The 25,224-nt window shown below is 40.4% G+C and overlaps 1 long non-coding RNA gene across 1 annotated transcript; it reads right to left on the reverse strand.

Moving 5' to 3' along the window:
* Window positions 1–1,454: 1,454 nt before the first annotated feature.
* On the reverse strand, window positions 1,455–24,386 carry LOC144022623 (uncharacterized). The gene is made up of 3 exons (XR_013284380.1): window positions 24,154–24,386; window positions 3,926–4,136; window positions 1,455–1,565 (listed from the first exon to the last, which is right to left on the reverse strand). It is a non-coding gene; the product is annotated as an uncharacterized LOC144022623 (long non-coding RNA).
* Window positions 24,387–25,224: the final 838 nt, after the last annotated feature.

Genomic DNA, 25,224 nt, shown 5'->3' on the forward strand with positions numbered 1-25,224 from the left:
ATGGATGATACCCCGTTGGGGGGTACGTGCTATTTTTATGCTTGTAGGGGTGGGAAAAAGTAGGAGGGTGTGAGGAAGGGGTATGGGGGGGTAAAGGGAGGGGGGTGTCGCCGGATGAAGCTTAATCAAATTTCAGGGTTTTTCTCACCCCTATGAAATTCAACCACAATCTGCTATTAGAATACAAGGTAGAAATTCTCTCAGACTCGCTCAGCATGTGGTCCCGCCATTCGCACCATGGTACACTCACAATTTGGTAAAAAACACCACATTCCGTGTTGAATGATTCCAACGTAAAATACATATGCATCGGCTCCCTACATCCCCCCGTGGTTTTTGGACAATCTTCTACTCCTTTGACATGCTCGATCTTTACTCGAAAGTACCATCGTCCGTTTGGTGCTGTTCTGCTAATCCATGTAAAACATAGAATCTCACCATTCTGACCGGGCTGATCCTTTGATATCATGGTGTACTCCTTAAAGTTTCTGGGGATGAGTTCGACGATGATTCCCCAGTCGTTTGAGTTTAGAGTTCCAAAACCAGTTGCCGGGGACGTCTTGATACCGTCGTATTCCATAAAAATGCACAGTTCACCCATCTCGTACAAAAAACGGTATCCCCAGAATGCTCCGTTCAGAGGCCACTTCTTTTCCAAAACCCCTTCAGCAGGTTTTTGAACACGGCGTAAAAACATTCTCTGTTTGCGAGGCGTCCTCAGCGGGTTCAACACCTGCATTAAAACGCTAGTCTCGGCGATTACACGACGGTTTGTCTGTGACATTTTTGTTTCAGCTGTCCCGGCTCAAATGAAAAAGAAAATTGAATCTCCCCCTCTAGTCAGTCTAAAACACACCCCCTGCCTTTAAATCCATCCCACCCTAATACCACGTGGTATTTAATCTAAAAAGAAAAAAAAAAGAAAAAGTACAATCGTCGTCCATTTATTTTTATTTATTTTTGATGAAGAAAACCCTTGACCATATACAGTGACATCCTTTGACCTTTAGATGGCGCCGTTTACCGCAGCGTGAGGGAGTCACACCTCTCCGCCATCCTCAGTTTAGCTCATAGTCACACACAAGTTTTTAGTATATGTAAAAGGGAGGCTGTGGTTCTGAAATGGGTTAAATAGCCGTCCTATACGCACGAATAATCTATTTTTCGTCTGTATTTCCCTCTCCATCTCCTTCGGTTAGAAACAGACGCCCTTTTATTTTTTTATTTTATTTTAAAAAAGAAAAGAAAAAACCCATCGAAGGAGACGTAACTTCATATCCTAAAACACCGGTAAGTTTCTTTTATTTATTTAAAAAACAAGATTTTTTAATATTCACAACAATTTGAATAAGGGATAGAAGCGTCGGCGGTGGGGGCTTCCTGCCGCCCAACATGGTGCGAAGTTTGTGGTGATAAGGGGGGTCGCCGCTTCCCACGAGACCCCCCGGTTGGTACCCTGTTCTACTTCAAAGGGGTGGATGGGGGAGCTTTATCAGTATTCGTGTGAAAATTTTCATGAATACAGGGGCGCGCTTCCTGCAAGACTTCAAAAGACGGGATCCTTCCTGCAACATGAAAAAAAAAAAAGTTTTTTAACAAGAGGTTGACGATTTATGGGGGTCTTGCAAAAGTGGGGAGAGCGTGTCCTCCGCGACTTCAAAGCTGGTGGTGGTGGGGGGTCTTTCCTGTCACAATCTTGAATCGTGGGGGGTCACCGGAAGCACATATACAATGGGGAGGGTGTTGGGGTGACCGGAAACATATGTTCACAGGCGGGGTGGGAGGAGGGGGGTCCTGAAAACATATGCTTGTTGGGGGGTGCAGAAGGTCATCAATCAATTTTGACAGGAGCCGTCTTCCGGCTTCTGGTTGGCTAGGGCTGTGAGGGGGAAGGGAGGGGGGACCGGAAAACATATGTTTGCTGGGGGGTGCGGAATGTCATCAATCAATTTTGACAGGAGCCGTCTTCCGGCTTCTGATTGGCTAGGGCTGTGATGGGGAAGGGAGGGGGGACCGGAAAACATATGTTTGCTGGGGGTGCAGGATGTCATCAATCAATTTTGACAGGAGCCGTCTTCCGGCTTCTGATTGGCTAGGGTTGTGGTGAGGGGGCGGGGGTTAATTCAAAATAACGGGTTCTGATTGGTTGGGGGGCGGGGTACCTGTCAAATTTTGACAGGTGGTCCCTCCGCTTGTGATTGGTTAGGGGGAGGTGCTTAATTCAAAATAACGGCTTCTGATTGGGTAAGAAGGCGGAAGTGGGCGGGGCTTAATTCAAAATAACGGCCTCTGATTGGCTAAGAAGGCGGAAGGGGGTGGGGCTTAATTCAAAATAACGGCCTCTGATTGGTTCTAGGGGGCCACAAATCAGTTTTTGACGTTTGCTGTATTGTAGTAATATATCAGGACAAACACAACAGGCTAAATACACCAACACTAATGAGCTAAAGAGACACACCTGGGGGAAAACACAAGTGGCTGAGGGCAGTGATTGGTCACACACTAAAGGGAAGACACACTCAGGTGGACGTGGTATGACATAATGAGACAAGGGAAGCAACGAGGATCACATGACAAAACCACCAACCACAGACAAACACACCCAAAACACCAAAAGGAAACAAAATCTCACCCCACAGAACCAAAACATGACACAGGCAAACGCAGCCCTGTTCTTTTTGGACTTATTTCCTGGTCTATATTGTGCTATAAAAACACCTCTGGTGTCGCGCATTTATAGAACCTTCCAGTGTGACGTCACGTTGAAGTGCCCCCCTAGCGGCAGGGCGTCAATGCGAGTGAATTAGAAAACAATCATTGTGAGCGAGAAAATAGGTCAAACAGTTGCTCAATCAGCGACCAATGTATGGTGAACTTGTGCATGGCCAACGGATGCTCTAATGGCTCAAAGAGAGATGAGAGCATTCTTTCGGCTGCCTGCAGCGATTCTAAACCCCGTGAAAAACAGTGAGGAGTAAGACTATCACGGTGGCTAGCGTGAAACTACGATGCAACTTTTTTTTTTGTAGCTAGCAGCTCCAATGACTGGTTTCAATGATTCACAGTAATGTCGTGTCCTACTCGGGACGTTTTTTTGTGACACTTTGACATATTTCCCACGAAAATGCTCGCCGAACATCAAGCTCTCTACATTCATTTGTTAATGGATGTTTGCCCTCCGCCGTGGGAGCTAAGCAGTGACGTCAGCTGGAAGGGTCTATTGCAGGGGTGTCAAATATACGGCCCATGGGCCGGATCAGGCCCGCAAAGGGGTTTAATCCGGCCAGCATGATCATTTTGTTAAGTAAAAATAAAAAAATTGTAATGTCTGACTAATTAATCAGCCGGCCACAATCTAAACATATACATTTATTATTTCACAAGCAGTCCTCAGATGAGCAATGCAACTTGTAAGGGGAATCGTCCTGGATGTCAGTTTACACACAATTTAAAGTTAAGTTTTTTTTTAAATTAAAGGGGAAATAAATCTGGATTGTATAAACTTGTGAAGCCTTTGTATGATCAGATATGAACATGCTCACCGCCCTTCTGACACTTCATCGGCAATCCAACATGTCCACCTCACGTGTGTATATCATGTCTATTTCATAAAAGTGACTGTCAATGCTCTTGAGCGGAAAGACATTGCCCACATTGCCTATGCGGACTAAACACACGCCCACTTTCTCTGAAACCGCCATGCTCACAGCATAGTGACAAAAGTAGCCTTTATCAGTAAACATTCTGTCCAAATAAATTCAAATCAATCAATTATCCTTCACATTTGCAATGCCAAAGTGTAATGACAATTGGCCGTCTTAAATTCCCAGAAAGGTTCCGTGGTTGAGACTTGTGTCAACTACAAGTAAAATTTCTGCACTGTTGAGTCTAACTGAATGACTATTGTAGTGGTTAGCACGCTCACCCTCTAAGCAGAAGGTCCCGGGTTCATGTCCCATGCAGGGTTTATTTTTCTTTTTTTTTCCTGTCCTCCTCCCCTTCCACATTTAAAGAAGCCGCAGTTGCACTGCATGGGCTGGCGTGGCCGCTGAGAGGAGTGCTGGAAGGCAGCGCACGAGAGTTTTGTGGGCGGTGCGCGTCGCAGCCGGCTCGGACGAGAGGGGCGTGGCAACCACCTGGGGAGAGGCGGGGTATTACTGAACCGGGCGTTTTACTTCCACGTTAGAAAAATAGCCAGCAAAATACATAATATTTCATAAAAAATTATATCGCCATGGTGTCAAAGGGAAGATTTAATCATTATATGCCTATGGTTAACTGTGGAAGGGCTTAAAATACCATGATATAGTACCTTTAACATTGTAAGGGCCTATTTTTTTGTCCTAAAGAAGGAAATAAACAGTGCTTATGAATCTTTCCTCAAAACTAACTAAATTTAATTAATTAATTAATTTTTTTTTTTTTTAAATACACGGAACGTCTGTACTGACCTGGATCGTTGGCCATAAACCTGCTTCAGTCAGTGCTCAGTAAGTGTTTTTTTTTTGTTTTTTTTAGGCTTTGTGTTCGCGTCATAAAGCACTCGCCGAAAATGCGGACACACTTGCCAAAAGGTGGCCATCAGTCAATGGCGGGCCGGTGTAACAATGGTTTTGCCCTCCTCTGCAAAACATCTCCAAAACAATTACAATTTTGTGAGCCTACATATTTTTTAAGGGTGCACGACTTATATTTCAGCAACAACAACCAACAGTACCTGCAAACTCTTAACATCTGCTTCATGGAACAGGCTCTCAACATTTATTTCAATTAAATAGAGCTCTATGTATCACTTCAACAAGCCTCAGCTGTATGCAACTAGGTAGTGCATTAAGGACAGTGGCACACAGCATTGCATGCCGACATATTTGGTCTCCCGTGTGCATGCAGCAAAGTGATTGTGGTTATCAAGAAAACCATGGAAAACTAATCTGAAACTAGAGCTGCGAGCAGCTATAAAGGGCCCTCGCAGCCTGGGCCACATTGGGGTATTTGCACGTTGGGGTACTTGCACGTTGGGGTACTCGCACATTGGGGTACTGGCACATTAGGAGCAAAATTTCTTTTAACATGGCATGATAAACCTTTACATGTGGATTTTTTTGCTAGGTGTGATGTGTGTGTCAAGCTCAATGGGTTTTGGTGATTGTTAAGATCTGCAAAAATCAGCGTCCTTTTTTATTTTTAGGGAATGAGTTGACCTGATTGGTATTTTTTGCAAAAGTATATATACCCATCATTGCTCGTACTCATTGCACGATGTTGCTTTTATTGTCCATAGAGGCTATCAAAAATAAAACAAAATAAAAAAGTACATATGTTTGGATCGGTCTGATACCAGTGAACATCTTGAGTAGTGGAAAAAGTAAAAGAATATTCATAAATGACTTAGTTATTACACTTACGAGTTCACAAATTTTGTACAAAATACCGTAAGTGTTTTTTTTTTTTTTTTTTTTTTTTATGCCTCAAGGACTAGGTGGCGCTGTATTTATAACTGAATTTTGTCACATACCTTCAGGCCTTGACTATAAATATACATGGCAAGTTTGGGATTTTTTGAAGCATGTACAGGGGAGTTATTAAGCATATCCTTCATTCACGATACTGCTTTTAACGTCCATAGAGGCTATAAAAAATAAATAAAACTAAATAAAAAATACGTATGTTTGGATAGGTCTGATGCCAGTGAACATTTTGAGTAGTGGAAAGTAAAAGAATATTCATAAATGACTTAGTTATCACACTGAGAATGAGTTTACAATTTTTGTAAAAATACCGTAAGTGGGGTATTTTTTTTTTCATGCCTCAAGGGCTAGGTGGCGCTGCATATATAACTGAATGTTGTCATATAGATAGCTTCAGGCCTTGACTATAAACATACATGTCAAGTTTGGGATTTTTTGGAGCATGTACCGGGGAGTTATTAAGCATATCCTTTTTCAGTGCGAAACACAAAATTTGATGCTCCGCCCTCATCATATAGTATTCCGAAAAGTCAAGAGTTTTCCCACTGTCGTTGGCTCAGGTCTTGACATGGCCCAGGTCAAGTCTGAAGTCAGTCGGATGAAACGTGGAGGAGAAGTGGGCAAAATTATGCCCCCTGTAAATGTGCTAAAATCGTAAAAAATGGGACATTCAAAAATTCGTAGCTCGCTTCCTGTTCATTTTAGCACATGGGTCCAAGAGACTTTTTTGTAGGTCTTGGGCTCCCTCATACACCTAAAAATTTCCAAAGATCTTGCTTCAATGTACAAGCGGGGCTGCTTAGTTAAAAATTTCTAGGGGGCGCTATTGAGTCATTTTTGTAAAAATAGCACAATCCACGATAAAATATTGCTCATTTTGCCAGGCCAGATGTGTGTGCCAAGTTTCATGTGTTTCTGTGCCAGTTTCGGCTCTCTGAAGAAAATTCGTAAGAAAAGAATTTGCCACTAGGTGGCACTATCAGTAAGGTGAAATATAACTTCGTAGATTTCTTTAGGGCTGGACTCTCATCAAATGTGTGAAATTTTGAGAAGATAGGATCATCTGGGTCAAGTTAAAGCAACTTTTATTGCCACGAAAAATTACCAGACTTTGCGGCACCATAGCGGCCACGCCCTTTGGCGAAAAATTACAATATTCGGTGTGGGGCATGATCAACATCTTAAGGCTTTTCTGACCAATTTTCAACTGGATCCCTTCAACGAGCTCGGCACAGTAGCTAAAAACCTAAAGTATGACATTTATTGTTACCACTAGGTGGCGCTATATGTATAACTGAATTTTATTATATAGATGTTTTCAGGCCGCGACTATTACGTTGCCTGACAAGTGAAGTCAATTGGATGAAAAATGTTTGCAAAGGGGGAAAAAGCATGACCACAGTGAATGTGCCAAAATAGGCCAAAATTGGACATTAAAAATTTCATAGCTCACTTCCTGTACATTTTAGCTACATGGTCTCAATAGACTTTTTTTTGTGCGTCTCGGGGTGCTACACGTGCCTGCCAATTTTCGTTGCTCTAGCTCAAACGTGCCGGGCTTGGTTTTTATTTTTCTACGCTAGGGGGCGCTATAGAGTCGCATTGTTATGACGACTTCATAATATCAAATTTTTTGCCGGGTCTGAGGAGTGTGCTAAGTTTGGTGAGTTTTTATTGTTACCACTAGGTGGCGCTATATGTATAACTGAATTTTATTTTATAGATGTTTTCAGGCCGCGACTATTACGTTGCCTGACAAGTGAAGTCAATTGGATGAAAAATGTTTGCAAAGGGGGAAAAAGCATGACCACAGTGAATGTGCCAAAATAGGCCAAAATTGGACATTAAAAATTTCATAGCTCACTTCCTGTACATTTTAGCTACATGGTCTCAATAGACTTTTTTTTGTGCGTCTCGGGGTGCTACACGTGCCTGCCAATTTTCGTTGCTCTAGCTCAAACGTGCCGGGCTTGGTTTTTATTTTTCTACGCTAGGGGGCGCTATAGAGTCGCATTGTTATGACGACTTCATAATATCACATTTTTCCCCGGGTCTGAGGAGTGTGCTAAGTTTGGTGAGTTTTCGTGAATGTTTAGGTACCCAAAATCGCGATCGTTTGCAGAGAATAAAGAATAATAATAACTAGAGCTGCGAGCAGCTATATAGGGCCCTCGCAACCCGGGCCACGTTGGGGTATTTGCATGTCCGGGTACTGGCATGTTGGGGTACTGTTTCATAGGAAACCGTCTAAATTGTAAATGTTTTTGACATGCTTTGTGTTTGCAAAGTTTCATGGAAGGCCAAAAATGATGTACAATTAAAATAAAATCAAAATGAATTGGCACATGGCTATAGAATAATTTTTGGAAGTATTAGGCTGATATGTATGCCTCCCAATATTCACACATCTAGCTGAACCATATAATCGGATATACTTCATAAAAATATCTAGATGGCGCTATTGAGCCATTTATTACAAATTGCACAACAAATTATAAAATATTCATGTTCGTGAGAGATCTGATCTGTGTGCAAAGTTTTGTGAGTTTTTGCCCATGTTTAGACTCTCAAAAAAAAAAATTCTTTGCAAACAATGCATCGCTACAGCAAAGGCGTGAGACAAAATAAAAAAATTCAATAACTTTTCATCAACTTTTTAAATATCTTAAGATGAAACATGCCAAAGAATGAAGACGATGTGATAAGTTTTGCAGAAAATATGACCCCTATAAAAGGCCCCAAAAAGTGGCTACAAATACCAAAGTAAATCAAAATGTCAGACTTCCTGTTTGGTTTAGCATATGGTTCCAAGAGACTTTTTTGTACATCGTGGGCTCTTATGTATGCCTCCAAATTATAATAGCTCTAGGTGAAACGTACAACCGTGAATGCTTCGTTAAAGAGGAGTTGTTGTTTTTTTAGCACAAAATGGGGGACTTCCTGTTGGGTTTAGTACATGGCACCAAGAGACTTTTTTGTACATCGTGGGCTGTTACATATGTCTACAAATTTTCGTAGCTCTAGCTGCTTCGTACAACTGGGAATTCTTCCTTAAGAAGAATTTTTTTCCTTTGCAAACAAGTGCATGCCACGGCAACAGCGTGCGACGAAATAAAAAGCTTTCAATAACTTTTCATCTTCAACATCTTAAGATGAATCACACCAAGTTTGAAGATGATGGGATAAACTCTGTAGGAGGAGTTTGTTAAAATAAGACCCCTATGAAATGGCCAAAAAAATGGCAACACGTTCCAAAGTAAATCAAAATGGTGGACTTTCTGTTAGGTTTAGCATATGGTTCAAAAAGAGTTTTTTGTACCTTGAGGGCTGTTACATATGTCTTCAAATTTTGGTAACACTAGGTGAAACGTACAGCCGGGAATGCTTCTTTAATTAAGAATTTTGAAACGCAAAATTTTATGCCCCGCCTCTGGAGGACTTCCTGTTGGGTTTAGCATATGGCACCAACAGACTTTTTTGTAGATCATAGTCTGTTACATGTGTGTACCAATTTTCGTAGCTCTAGGTTAAACGTACAACCGGCAATACTACGTTAAGTAAGAATTTTGAAACTCTAAATTTGATGCCCCACCGCCGTCATATAGTATGTCAAAAACTTTAGATTTTTTACCATGGTGTTGTCCCAGGTGTTGAGATGGTACATCCCAAGTTTGAACTCAATCGGGTTAACCGTGTAGGAGAAGTGGGCAAAAGTATGACCCCTGTAAATGTGCAAAAATTGGCCAAAATTGGACATTTAAATACTCATATCTCACTTCCTGTCTATTTTAGGGTACAACTATCAAAGAGGTTTTTGTTCATCTGGATATGCTACAGGTGCCACACAATTTTCATAGCCGTAGGACAATCGTAGCGGGACAGGGATCCGTTTAAGCTATGTAGGTGGCGCTACAGAGCCATTTTTCTGTTATCATGTATGGCGACTTTAAAATATCGAATTTTTCGCCAGGCCCGATCTGCGTGTAAAGTTTGGTGAGTTTTCGTTCACGTTTAGTGTCTCAAAAATGTGATTGTTTGCGGAAAAGAATAATAACAAATAAAAAGAATAATAACTAGAGCTGCGAGCAGCTATAAAGGGCCCTCGCAACCCGGGCCACGTTGGGGTACTTGCACGTCGGGGTACTGGCACGTTGGGGTACTGTCAAATAGGACAAGGACCATCTAAAATGTTTTTGACAAGCCTTGTGTGTGCAAAGTTTAATCAAAACGCAAAATATGGTGCGCAATTCCCAAAATAAATTCAAAATGGCGGACTTCCTTTTAGGTTTAGCATACGGCTACAGAATACTTTTTGTAGGTCTTAAGCTAATAGGTATGCCTCCCAGTTTTCACAAATCTAGGTCAAGTCATCTTTAGTTGTGTATCGCTTGAATCATACAATTGGAAATGCTCCATAAAAATGCATAGAGGGCGCTATTGAGCACAACGTTGGGTTACTTGCACGTCGGGGTACTGGCACGTTGGGGTACTGTTACATGGAACAAGGACCATTTAAAATGTTAGTTTTTTCCATGCCTTGTCTGTGCAAAGTTTCATGAAAAAGGCCAAAAATGATGTATAATTCCCAAAATAAAATCAAAATAGCGGTCTTCCTCTTTGGTTTGGCAAATGGCTACATAATACTTTTTTGTAGGTCTAGCAAAATCATACAATCGGAAATGCTTCGTAAAAATGTCTAGAGGGCGCTATTTATTGCAAATTGCACAATAAATCTCTGAAAATTCATGTTCATGACAAGTCTGATGTGTTTGCAAAGTTTCATGAGTTTTCATGTGTATAAAAAAAAAAAAAGCAGCACTTGACAAACAATGCATTGCTATGGCAACAGCGTGTTACAAAATAAAAAACTTTCGATTACTTTGCATCTTAAACATCTTAAGATGAAACACACCAAGTTTGAAGACAGTCGGATAAATTTTGTAGGAGGGGTTCGTTAAAATATGACCCCTGAAAAAGGCCACAAAAAATGGCAACAAATCCCATCATAAATCAAAATGGCAGACTTCCTGTTTGGTTTAGCACATGGTTCCAAGAGACTTTTTTTTGTACATCATGGGCTCTTATGTATGCCTGCAAATTATCATAGCGCTAGGTGAAACTACATAATACTTTTTTGTAGGTCTAGCAAAATCATACAACCGGGAATGCTTCGTTAAAGAGGAGTTTTTTAGCTCAAAATGTGATGCCCGGCCCCTGGGGGACTTCCTGTTGGGTTTAGCACATGGCACCAAGAGACCTTTTTGTACATCCTGGGCTGTTACATATGTCTACAATTTTTCGTCGCTCTAGCTGCTTCGTACAACTGGGAATGCTTCATTAAGAAGGATTTTTTTTCCTTTGCAAAAAGTGCATGCCACGACAACAGCGTGTGATGAAATAAAAAACTTTCAATAACTTTTCATTTTCAACATCTTAAGATGAATCACACCAAGTTTGAAGATGATCGGATAAACTCTGTAGGAGGAGTTTGTTAAAATATGACCCCTATGAAATGGCCAAAAAAAATGGCAACACATTCCAAAGTAAATCAAAATAGCGGACGTCATGTTAGGTTTAGCATATGGTTCAAAAAGAGTTTTTTGTACCTCGAGGGCTGTTATACACCTCTACAAATGTTGGTAACTCTATGTGAAACGTACAGCCGGGTATGCTTTGTTAAAGAGGAGTTTTTTAGCTCAAAATGTGATGCCCGGCCCCTGGGGGACTTCCTGTTGGGTTTAGCACAGGGCACCAAGAGACTTTTTTGTACATCTTGGGCTGTTACATATGTCTACAAATTTTCGTAGCTCTAGCTGCTTCGTACAAATGGGAATGCTTCTTTAAGGATATTTTTTTTCCTTTAAAAACAGTGCATGCCATGACAACAGTGTGCGACGAAATATAAAGCTTTCAATAACTTTTCATCTTCAACATCTTAAGATGAATCACACCAAGTTTGAAGATGATCGGATAAACACTGTAGGAGCAGTTCGTTAAAATAAGACCCCAATGAAATGGCCAAAAAAATGGCAACACGTTCCAAAATAAATCAAAATGGTGGACTTCCTGTTAGGTTTAGCATATGGTTCAAAAAGAGTTTTTTGTAGGTCATAGCCTGTGACATATGTGTACCAATTTTCGTAGCTCTAGATAAAACGTACAACCGGCAATGCTTCGTGAAGTAAGAATTTTTAAACTCTAAATTTGATGCGCCGCCACCGTCATATAGTATATCAAAAACTTTTCATTTTTCACAATGATGTTGTCCCAGGTGTTGAGATGGTACATCCCAAGTTTGAAGTCAATCGGGTTAACCGTGTAGGAGAAGCGGGCAAAAGTATGACCCCTGTAAATGTGCAAAAATTGGCAAAAATTGGACATTTAAATACTCATACCTCACTTTCTGTCTATTTTAGGGTACACACTTCAAAGAGGTTTTTGTTCATTGGGATGTGCTACAGGTGCCACACAATTTTCATAGCCGTCGGACAATCGTAGCGGGACAGGGATCCGTTTAACCTATGTAGGGGGCGCTAAGGAGCCATTTTTCTGTTATCATGTATGGCGACTTTAAAATATCAAATTTTTCGCCAGGCCTGATGTGCGTGTAAAGTTTGGTGAGTTTTCGTTCACGTTTAGTGTCTCAAAAATGCGATTGTTTGCGGAGAAGAAAAAGAAGAATAATAAGAAGAATTCCTACAAAAACAATAGGGCCTCGCAGCGGCACCGCCGCCGCCGCTGCTCGGGCCCTAACTAGAGCTGCGAGCAGCTATAAAGGGCCCTCGCAACCCGGACCACGTTGGGGTACTTGCACGTCGGGGTACTGGCACGTTGGGGTACTGTCAAATAGGACAAGGACCATCTAAAATGTTTTTGACAAGCCTTGTATGTGCAAAGTTTAATCAAAACGCAAAATATGGTGTGCAATTCCCAAAATAAATTCAAAATGGCGGACTTCCTTTTAGGTTTAGCATACGGCTACAGAATACTTTTTGTAGGTCTTAAGCTAATAGGTATGCCTCCCAGTTTTCACAAATCTAGGTCAAGTCATCTTTAGTTGTGTATCGCTTGAATCCTACAATTGGAAATGCTCCATAAAAATGCATAGAGGGCGCTATTGAGCACAACGTTGGGTTACTCGCACGTCAGGGTACTGGCACGTTGGGGTACTGTTACATGGAACAAGGACCATTTAAAATGTTAGTTTTTTCCATGCCTTGTCTGTGCAAAGTTTAATGAAAGAGGCCAAAAATGATGTATATTTCCTAAAATAAAATCAAAATAGCGGACTTCCTCTTTGGTTTGGCAAATGGCTACATAATACTTTTTTGTAGGTATTAGGCTGATAGGGGTCTGTCCTAATTTTCACAAATCTAGCAGAATCATACAATCGGAAATACTTCATAAAAATGTCTAGAGGGCGCTATTTATTGCAAATTGCACAATAAATCTCTAAAAATTCATGTTCATGACAAGTCTGATGTGTTTGCAAAGTTTCATAAGTTTTCACACATGTATAGATAAAAACACAAAGCAGCACTTCACTTGGCAAACTGCATCGCTATAGCAGCAGCGTGCGACAAAATAAAAAACTTTTGATAACTTTGCATCTTAAACATCTTAAGATGAAACACACCAAGTTTGAAGACGGTCGGATGAACTTTGTACGAGGAGTTCGTTAAAATATGACAACTGAAAAAGGCCACAAAAAATGGCAACAAATCCCATCGTAAATCAAAATGGCAGACTTCCTGTTTGGTTTATCACATGGTTCCAAGAGACTTTTTTGTACATCGTGGGCTCTTATGTATGCCTGCAAATTATCATCGCGCTAGGTGAAACGTACAACCGGGAATGCTTCGTTAAAGAGGAGTTTTCTAGCTCAAAATGTGATGCCCGGCCCCTGGGGGACTTCCTGTTGGGTTTAGCACATGGCACCAAGAGACTTTTTTGTACACTGTGGGCTGTTACATATGTCTACAATTTTTTGTAGCTCTAGCTACTTCGTACAACTGGGAATGCTTCATTAAGAGGGATTTTTTTCCTTTGCAAAAAGTGCATGCCACGACAACAGCGTGCGACAAAATAAAGAGCTTTCAATAACTTTTCATCCTCAACATCTTAAGATGAGTCACACCAAGTTTGAAGATGATCGGATAAACTCTGTAGGAGGAGTTCGTTAAAATATGACCCCTATGAAATGGCCCAAAAAATGGCAACACATTCCAAAGTAAATAAAAATGGCGGACATCCTGTTAGGTTTAGCATATGGTTCAAAAAGAGTTTTTTGTACCTCGAGGGCTGTTATATACCTCTACAAATTTTGGTAACTCTAGGTGAAACGTACAGCCGGGTATGCTTTGTTAAAGAGGAGTTTTTTAGCTTAAAATGTGATGCCCGGCCCCTGGGGGACTTCCTGTTGGGTTTAGCACAGGGCACCAAGAGACTTTTTTGTACATCTTGGGCTGTTACATATGTCTACAAATTTTCGTAGCTCTAGCTGCTTCGTACAACTGGCAATGCTTCTTTAAGGATATTTTTTTTCCTTTGCAAACAGTGCATGCCATGACAACAGCGTGCGACGAAATACAAAGCTTTCAATAACTTTTCATCTTCAACATCTTAAGATGAATCACACCAAGTTTGAAGATGATCGGATAAACACTGTAGGAGGAGTTCGTTAAAATAAGACCCCAATGAAATGGCCAAAAAAATGGCAACACGTTCCAAAATAAATCAAAATGGCGGACTTCCTGTGAGGTTTAGCATATGGTTCAAAAAGAGTTTTTTGTAGGTCATAGCCTGTTACATATGTGTACAAATTTTCGTAGCTCTAGATTAAACGTACAACCGGCAATGCTTCATGAAGTAAGAATTTTTAAACTCTAAATTTGATGCGTCGCCGACGTCATATAGTATATCAAAAACTTTAGATTTTTTACAATGATGTTGTCCCAGGTGTTGAGATGGTCCATCCCAAGTTTGAAGTTAATCGGGTTAACCGTGTAGGAGAAGCGGGCAAAAGTATGACCCCTGTAAATGTGCAAAACTGGGCCAAAATTGGACAGTCAGATGATCATACCTCACTTTCTGTCTATTTTAGGGTACACACATCAAAGAGGTTTTTGTTCATCTGGATGTGCTACGGGTGCCACACAATTTTCGTCGCCATAGGACAATCGTAGCGGGACAGGGATCCGTTTAACCTATGTAGGTGGCGCTATGGAGCCATTTTTCTGTTATCATGTATGGCGACTTTAAAATATCAAATTTTTCGCCAGGCCTGATGTGCGTGTAAAGTTTGGTGAGTTTTCGTTCACGTTTAGCGTCTCAAAAATGCGATTGTTTGCGGAGAATAATAATAATAAGAACTAGAGCTGCGAGCAGCTATAAAGGGCCCTCGCAACCTGGGCCACGTTGGGGTACTTGCACGTCGGGGTACTGGCACGTTGGGGTACTGTCAAATCGGACAAGGACCATCTAAAATGTTTTTGACAAGCTTTGTGAGTGCAAAAGGCCAAAGATGGTGTGCAATTCCCAAAATAAATTCAAAATGGCGGACTTCCTTTTAGGTTTAGCATACGGCTACAGAATACTTTTTGTAGGTCTTAAGCTAATAGGTATGCCTCCCAGTTTTCACAAATCTAGGTCAAGTCATCTTTAGTTGTGTATCGCTTGAATCATACAATTGGAAATGCTCCATAAAAATGCATAGAGGGCGCTATTGAGCACAACGTTGGGTTACTTGCACGTCAGGGTACTGGCACGTTGGGGTACTGTTACATGGAACAAGGACCATTTAAAATGTTAGTTTTTTCCATGCCTTGTCTGTGCAAAGTTTAATGAAAGAGGCCAAAAATGATGTATAATTCCCAAAATAAAATCAAAATAGCGGACTTCCTCTTTGGTTTGGCAAATGGCTACATAATACTTTTTTGTAGGTATTAGGCTGATAGGGGTCTGTCCTAATTTTCACAAATCTAGCAGAATCATACAATCGGAAATACTTCATAAAAATGTCTAGAGGGCGCTATTTATTGCAAATTGCACAATAAATCTCTAAAAATTCATGTTCATGACAAGTCTGATGTGTTTGCAAAGTTTCATGAGTTTTCACACATGTATAGATAAAAAAACAAAGCAGCACTTTACTTGGCAAACAATGCATCGCTATAGCAGCAGCGTGCGACAAAATAAAAAACTTTCGATAACTTTGCATCTTAAACATCTTAAGATGAAACACACCAAGTTTGAAGACGGTCGGATGAACTTTGTACGAGGAGTTCGTTAAAATATGACCCCTGAAAAAGGCCACAAAAAATGGCAACAAATCCCATCGTAAATCAAAATGGCAGACTTCCTGTTTGGTTTAGCACATGGTTCCAAGAGACTTTTTTGTACATCGTGGGCTCTTATGTATGCCTGCAAATTATCATCTCGCTAGGTGAAACGTACAACCGGGAATGCTTCGTTAAAGAGGAGTTTTCTAGCTCAAAATGTGATGCCCGGCCCCTGGGGGACTTCCTGTTGGATTTAGCACATGGCACCAAGAGACTTTTTTTGTACATTGTGGGCTGTTACATATGTCTACAAATTTTTGTAGCTCTAGCTACTTCGTACAACTGGGAATGCTTCATTAAGAAGGATTTTTTTCCTTTGCAAAAAGTGCATGCCACGACAACAGCGTGCGACGAAATAAAGAGCTTTCAATAACTTTTCATCCTCAACATCTTAAGATGAGTCACACCAAGTTTGAAGATGATCGGATAAACTCTGTAGGAGGAGTTCGTTCAAATATGACCCCTATGAAATGGCCCAAAAAATGGCAACACATTCCAAAGTAAATCAAAATGGCGGACGTCCTGTTAGGTTTAGTATATGGTTCAAAAAGAGTTTTTTGTACCTCGAGGGCTGTTATATACCTCTACAAATTTTGGTAACTCTAGGTGAAACGTACAGCCGGGTATGCTTTGTTAAAGAGGAGTTTTTTAGCTCAAAATGTGATGCCCGGCCCCTGGGGGACTTCCTGTTGGGTTTAGCACAGGGCACCAAGAGACTTTTTTGTACATCTTGGGCTGTTACATATGTCTACAAATTTTCGTAGCTCTCGCTGCTTCGTACAAATGGGAATGCTTCTTTAAGGATATTTTTTTTCCTTTGCAAACAGTGCATGCCATGACAACAGCGTGCGACGAAATACAAAGCTTTCAATAACTTTTCATCTTCAACATCTTAAGATGAATCACACCAAGTTTGAAGATGATCGGATAAACACTGTAGGAGGAGTTCGTTAAAATAAGACCCCAATGAAATGGCCAAAAAAATGGCAACACGTTCCAAAATAAATCAAAATGGCGGACTTCCTGTGAGGTTTAGCATATGGTTCAAAAAGAGTTTTTTGTAGGTCATAGCCTGTTACATATGTGTACCAATTTTCGTAGCTCTAGATTAAACGTACAACCGGCAATGCTTCGTGAAGTAAGAATTTTTAAACTCTAAATTTCATGCGTCGCCGCCGTCATATAGTATATCAAAAACTTTAGATTTTTTACAATGATGTTGTCCCAGGTGTTGAGATGGTCCATCCCAAGTTTGAAGTCAATCGGGTTAACCGTGTAGTAGAAGCGGGCAAAAGTATGACCCCTGTAAATGTGCAAAACTGGGCCAAAATTGGACATTCAGATGATCATACCTCACTTTCTGTCTATTTTAGGGTACACACATCAAAGAGGTTTTTGTTCATCTGGATGTGCTACGGGTGCCACACAATTTTCGTCGCCATAGGACAATCGTAGCGGGACAGGGATCCGTTTAACCTATGTAGGTGGCGCTATGGAGCCATTTTTCTGTTATCATGTATGGCGACTTTAAAATATCAAATTTTTCGCCAGGCCTGATGTGCGTGTAAAGTTTGGTGAGTTTTCGGTCACGTTTAGTGTCTCAAAAATGCGATTGTTTGCGGAGAAGAATAATAAGAATAAGAATAATAATAACTAGAGCTGCGAGCAGCTATAAAGGGCCCTCGCAACCCGGGCCACGTTGGGGTATTTGCACGTCGGGGTACTGGCATGTTGGGGTACTGTCAAATAGGAAACCATCTAAATTGTAAACGTTTTTGCCATGCTTTGTGTTTTTAAAGTTTCATGGAAAGGCCAAAAACGATGCACAATTAACAAAATAAAATCAAAATGGATTGGCACATGGCTATATAGAATACTTTTTGAATATATTCGGCATGCCTGCCAATATTCACACATCTAGCTGAATCATATAATCGGAAATACTTCATAAAAATGTCTAGAGGGCGCTATTGAGCCATTTATTACAAATTGCACAACAAATCTCTAAATAAAATATTCATGTTCCAGACAGGTCTGGTGTGTGTGCAAAGTTTTGTTGAGTTTTCACCCATATTTAGACTCTCAAAAAAGCATTTTTCTTCACAAACAATGCATGGCTACAGCAAAGGAGTGTGACAAAATAAAAAAAATTCAATAACTTTTCATCTTAAATATCTTAAGATGAAACACGCCAAAGAATGAAGACGATCTGATAAGTTCTGTTGAAAATATGACCCCTATAAAAGGCCCCAAAAAATGGCTACAAATACCAAAGTAAATCAAAATGGCAGACTTCCTTTTTGATTCAGCATATGGCTTTAGAAACCTTTTTGTAAGTCTTAGGCTGATAGGTATCCCAATTTTTACAAATCTAGCTGAATCATAAAACACAAAACATTTGCAAAAGCTTCATAAAAATGTCTAGAGGGCGCTATTGAACCATTTATTGCAAATTGAATAAGAAATCTCTAAAATATTCATGCTGATGACAAGCCTGATGTGTGTGTAAAGTTTCATGAGTTTTTGCACATGTTTAGACCAAAACAAAAAAGCAGCATTTTACTTGGCAAACAATGCATCGCCATGACAACGGCGTGCGACAAAATAAATAACTTTCGATAACTTTGCATCTTAAACATCTTAAGATGAAGCACACCAAGTTTAAAGACAGTCGGATAAATTTTGTAGGAGGAGTTCGTTAAAATATGACCCCTAAAAAAGGCCACAAAAAATGGCTACAAATCCCAACGTAAATCAAAATGGTGGACTTCCTGATTGGTTTAGCATATGGCTCCAAGAGACTTTTTTTGTACATCCTGAGCTCTTATGTTTGCCTGCAAATTATCATAGCTTTAGGTGAAACGTACAACCGGGAATGCTTTGTCTGTTTAATCAAAACGCAAAATATGGTGTGCAATTCGATGCATTGCTATGTCAACAGCGTGTGACAAAATAAAAAACTTTCGATTACTTTGCATCTTAAACATCTTAAGATGAAACATACCAAGTTTGAAGACAGTCGGATAAATTTTGTAGGAGGGGTTCGTTAAAATATGACCCCTGAAAAAGGCCACAAAAAATGGCAACAAATCCCATCATAAATCAAAATGGCGGACTTCCTGTTTGGTTTAGCACATGGTTCCAAGAGACTTTTTTGTACATCGTGGGCTCTTATGTATGCCTCTAAATTATCATAGCGCTAGGTGAAACGTACAACCGAGAATGCTTCGTTAAAGAGGAGTTTTTTAGCTCAAAATGTGATGACCGGCCCCTACGGGACTTCCTGTTGGGTTTAGCACATGGCACCAAGAGACTTTTTTTGTACATCCTGGGCTGTTACATATGTCTACAATTTTTCGTCGCTCTAGCTGCTTCGTACAACTGGGAATGCTTCATTAAGAAGGATTTTTTTCCTTTGCAAAAAGTGCATGCCACGACAACAGCGTGTGACGAAATAAAAAACTTTCAATAACTTTTCATTTTCAACATCTTAAGATGAATCACACCAAGTTTGAAGATGATCGGATAAACTCTGTAGGAGGAGTTTGTTAAAATATGACCCCTATGAAATGGGCAAAAAAAATGGCAACACATTCCAAAGTAAATCAAAATGGCGGACGTCCTGTTAGGTTTAGCATATGGTTCAAAAAGAGTTTTTTGTACCTCGAGGGCTGTTATATACCTCTACAAATTTTGGTAACTCTAGGTGAAACGTACAGCCGGGTATGCTTTGTTAAAGAGGAGTTTTTTTAGCTCAAAATGTGATGCCCGGCCCCTGGGGGACTTCCTGTTGGGTTTAGCACAGGGCACCAAGAGACTTTTTTGTACATCTTGGGCTGTTACATATGTCTACAAATTTTCGTAGCTCTAGCTGCTTCGTACAACTGGCAATGCTTCTTTAAGGATATTTTTTTTCCTTTGCAAACAGTGTATGCCATGACAACAGCGTCCGACGAAATACAAAGCTTTCAATAACTTTTCATCTTCAACATCTTAAGATGAATCACACCAAGTTTGAAGATGATCGGATAAACACTGTAGGAGGAGTTCGTTAAAATAAGGCCCCAATGAAATGGCCAAAAAAATGGCAACACGTTCCAAAATAAATCAAAATGGTGGACTTCCTGTTAGGTTTAGCATATGGTTCAAAAAGAGTTTTTTGTAGGTCATAGTCTGTTACATATGTGTACCAATTTTCGTAGCTCTAGATTAAACGTACAACCGGCAATGCCTCGTGAAGTAAGAATTTTTAAACTCTAAATTTGATGCGCCGCCGCCGTCATATATTATATCAAAAACTTTTCATTTTTCACAATGATGTTGTCCCAGGTGTTGAGATGGTCCATCCTAAGTTTGAAGTCAATCGGGTTAACCGTGTAGGAGAAGCGGGCAAAAGTATGACCCCTGTAAATGTGCAAAAATTGGCAAAAATTGGACATTTAAATACTCATACCTCACTTTCTGTCTATTTTAGGGTACACACTTCAAAGAGGTTTTTGTTCATTGGGATGTGCTACAGGTGCCACACAATTTTCATAGCCGTCGGACAATCGTAGCGGGACAGGGATCCGTTTAACCTATGTAGGGGGCGCTAAGGAGCCATTTTTCTGTTATCATGTATGGCGACTTTAAAATATCAAATTTTTCGCCAGGCCTGATGTGCGTGTAAAGTTTGGTGAGTTTTCGGTCACGTTTAGTGTCTCAAAAATGTGATCGTTTGCGGAGAATAATAATAATAAGAATAATAATAAGAAGAATTCCTACAAAAACAATAGGGCCTCGCAGCGGCACCGCCGCCGCCGCTGCTCGGGCCCTAATAAGAAGAATTCCTACAAAAACAATAGGGCCTCGCAGCGGCACCGCCGCCGCCGCTGCTCGGGCCCTAATAATAAGAAGAAGAATTCCTACAAAAACAATAGGGCCTCGCAGCGGCACCGCCGCCGCCGCTGCTCGGGCCCTAATAATAATAAGAATTCCTACAAAAACAATAGGGCCTCGCAGCGGCACCGCCGCCGCCGCTGCTCGGGCCCTAATAATAAAAAGAATTCCTACAAAAACAATAGGGCCTCGCAGCGGCACCGCCGCCGCCGCTGCTCGGGCCCTAATAAGAATTCCTTCAGGAACAATAGGGACCTCGCAGCGGTCGCTGCTCGGGCCCTAATAATAATAATAATAACAATAATAATAATTTTTACAAAAACAATAGGGACCTCGCAGCGGTCGCTGCTCGGGCCCTAATTATCCGCCAATGAGCTATTTTTGTAGGCATCATTATATTTGTACAAACAAAATTCTATCTTTAGGTGTACCAGGCATTTAAAATGAACAAGAGACTAAAGAAACAAGGGTGATCTAATATATTTTTTCCATAACCATCCATCCATCCATCCATCCATTTTCTTTATCGCTTATTCCTCACTAGGGTCGCGGGGGTGCTGGTGCCTATCTCAGCTGGCTATGGGCAGTAGGCGGGGTACACCCTGAACTGGTTGCCAGCCAATTGCAGGGCACTCCATAACCATACTTGGGGTGTTAAAAAAAAAAAATCGATTCGGCGATATATCGCGATACTACATCGCGCGATTCTCGAATCGATTCAATAATCTGCAGAATCGATTTTTTTTTTTTTTTTTAGGATTCACACCTTGAGCATGGAAGAATGTTATATGAACGGAACATTAAGCCTTAATATTTTATTTTAATGCTGTTCAAACATGAAACAGATTACAACCTCTATAAGACTGAAATTTCAGATAAATAAATAATACATTTTCATATAAATCTTACACTCTACAAGCTTACTGATTAGTATTTTCTAAATTTGAATGAAAAAAATCGCAACAATCGACTTATAAATTCATATCGGGATTAATTGGTATCGAATCGAATCGTGACCTGTGAATCGTGATACGAATCGAATCGTCAGGTACTAGGCAATTCACACCCCTAATACTCGGTCTAATTAATTAAAGAAGTAACCACTGTTTCTATGTTTCTGAGTATCATAGTGGAGTCTTCCGTCTGAAACCATGTTTGTCACAGCTGTTAAAAAAAGAGAGAATACGAGGTAAGATAAGAGGTAACTCTAGCCTATTTCATAAAAAGAAGTAATTTAAAGCAGCTATATGGAAGATTTAAAATTTCAAATCACTACTGCCACCTGTGGCCAAAAACAAACTGCACGCTCGTACACGCTGCGCGCACTCGTACGTGCACGACCTCAATACTGAAGACTGGGATCTTCATATCCAATTAAACTATATTTTCAGAGGTAAGAAGTTTTATAATGTTATACAAAGCTGGCCACTTCACGGAATGAGACTCTCGATCCCCACTAAACAATTGATGTCCACGGGACGTGCAGATCATATTGCTTTAGTCGGTCGAAGTCCAGTCCTGTGCTGTACTCCAAAACGATGTGCAAATTACGTCAATTAATTGGACCTCATTCCGATGTTAATATGCAGTTACATATTGTAGTCACCCCGCTCGACGGACGTCAACCTGATTCTAGTTATTATTAGTGTATGTCGCCCCCAGGCTAGCGTCATTGTGCATTAGCCGAAAGGTGGGCTGTCATTTATGGAAATTGACGATTGTGAAAAACATATAGACCCATTCACTACTTAGTGTGATATGGCCGTGAATGTTATTGCCATTCAGTAGTACCGTTCACATTCCGTTAGCATAATGTAGCTACAATAGGCTGTTTTCACGGAGGAAAATAAGGCAACATTTAGCCTGATTGAAACGCCGCGGAATGGAAAGTCTGTTCTTCAAGTCATTCTGTTCTATTACATTCAACTTTGCCGCCCCTTTCACGCTAAATGTTGCCGTCCACCTCACTTTCACCCCAATAGTTACGACCGAGAAGTGATCGATCTTGAGGTTACTGCTATTTGAAAACAACACATTTTCTTCTAAATGTCAAGATACTCGCTTCTTACCTTTTGGAGTAGAAAGAAAGCCAGCTGTGAATCACTTTTCTAATCTAAGTCCAATCTCAACTCTCTCCACTGCTGAAACGTCAAACCAATGTTCACTCTCGTTCTTGCCCGGCGTCGGTCACTATCAAGTTTAGATTTATTTATTTTTTCATGGCACTTGACATTGTTTTCATTTTTTTTTTTTTTTTAAGCAGCCTTCCGCGGAGTAACAGCGGGTGTCTGGGGCAGCGAAAATCTGTACTAGTTCCGTCTTCGCGCGACAGGAAACAACTGACGAGGACGCGCATGACGTCACATCCCGCAGACAGAGGGCGGGAAATTCGAAGGATTCGGACCGGACGCTTCCGAAATAATATTTGCCAGAGGCTTGTAGGAGTACCCATTGTGAACAGCTAAGATGTTGATCTACTAATTAAAATATGTTTCAGTCATAAATGGTCAAATAAAAAGGCTATTGTTAAGATATTTTTTGGGGAAATCCTCCATATAGTAGCTTTAAGTTCTCGGTCAGTTACCATAGTAACATGGTCCATGAACCTAACCTGGTCGGTAGCAGGTTTTTCACAATGACCCTAGAGTTTTTCCCCGTCCCCGCCTCCTTTCAGCCACACACGACATTTCATTTCCTCATTCATTCAGTCCGCTGCGGCGATTTTTTTGCATAAATACGCCTGCAGTCTATAGCATAAAGTCTACTTTTGTCACGAACATGGCGTGTCATTTTGACAATGAACCTATTGATGAAGGTGCCGCTTAATTGCGCAGGGAATTAAATATTTGTTGCGAGAATGTTATCAGACCACGCATATATGATGGCATTTCCGCATTACCTTATTAAGCGGTACCGTTTCACATCACAGTCCATCATCTACATGCATAACTTAATCCGTCCTTACATTTGCAACATGATGCGCTCACATTGGAGCATGCAGTATTGTGGCTCCATTTTTTTTTTCATATAACCGTTTGAATAATATTTTTATATTTCATCTAAGTGTTTTATATTTCATATTAAATTAAATCAAGTGTGCTTCTCCCTCGCAGGATCTAAATGAAATTAATTAATGAGCTATCATTCAACAGGTTTCCCCTATAATATTGTGATTGCAAAGGACTAAACATTTAAATTTACGCATTGACCCGAGCAGCAATGTTCTCCCACGCCACCTTCCTCTATGGGGAGCCACTGCGGTGTTGCACTTTTTTTTTCTTTTTTTTTTTTAAATAGACATGTTTAAATTCTACATATGACCGCATTAAGATTTTTTGCTGAACAGGGCAAAAATAAATAAAAAAGCAACGCGGAAGCAAAGGACGGCATCACGCTCGGCTTCCCGTTGCCATGGTGACTCGACAAATCTTTTAACTCTGGGATTAAGTCCAAGTGTGACTACTCACCGTTGATGTTGTGTGCTGAGAAGTTCGGATCCCAAAGCGCAGACACAAATAAATTTTATCTATTTTTTCACATCGAGAGGCAGAAACTAAGAAAGCTATACAAAGAAACAGTGAACAATAATCCGGCAACAAAAACATTTCTCAGACAGCTTATATAGAGAATCTATCGATCTCATCATAGATCGTGGCAGGACATCGTATGACATGAAATTGAAATTATCCGATTGGCTGTCGACCCATACGTCACATACCGAAGATTCCTGACACTACACACATCATGTGGACATTATAGTTCATTCATCATATAACATAAAACAAGTAGAAAAACCTGATGATTGTTTCATGAGACAGAAACATCACTCAAACATCACTCCAGTTGAAACTTGATGATGGTTGTATAAAACAAAAACATGGCATGAGACAAAAGCATCACTCAAACATAAAACAAAAACACCGCATGAGACAAAAGCATCACTCAAACATCACTCCTTCATGACTCACGAGTCATGACAGTTGATATAACTCACTGGAATCCGCTGGACTGGAACCGAAAACGCAGCGTTTCTTATCTGAGAGTATGTGAACTTGTTCAGGGTTAATCTCACAGTTTGTTGAACCTCCTGTGTAAAATACACCCCATATCTAAATATTTTTTTTTTAACATGCATGGTTTGAAAGTCAACTTTTCCCAGTATAAAAAAAGCATTCGGCAAAGTTCTTAGCTTGTTGTGGTGAATTTAAGTGAGCCCAGAAAGAGTAGTAATCTTCTGCAAGAAAGCAGAGACTGCACACAATAGTATCATCAACTTGTGCTGTCTTCTGTCAGGGAGAGCAGTGTGACAACACAAGGAACACATATTATTTGTTTCAAGCTCAACAATCACAGGAAATGGAAAAAGGAGAAGGACAGATAACACTGACAGCGATTCAAGCGCTCAGCCTGCTTTATGTACACTTGGAGGCAATGGATGTCTTGCACAATATTACGATGATGCAAGATTACTTTTTTTTTAAGATTATTTGAAGTATGAAATATTGACATTGATGTATAACATAAAAAGCAACAGTTAA

This window comes from Festucalex cinctus, chromosome 7 (assembly GCF_051991245.1).
Source record: "Festucalex cinctus isolate MCC-2025b chromosome 7, RoL_Fcin_1.0, whole genome shotgun sequence".
NCBI classification, from domain to species: Eukaryota; Metazoa; Chordata; class Actinopteri; order Syngnathiformes; family Syngnathidae; genus Festucalex; species Festucalex cinctus.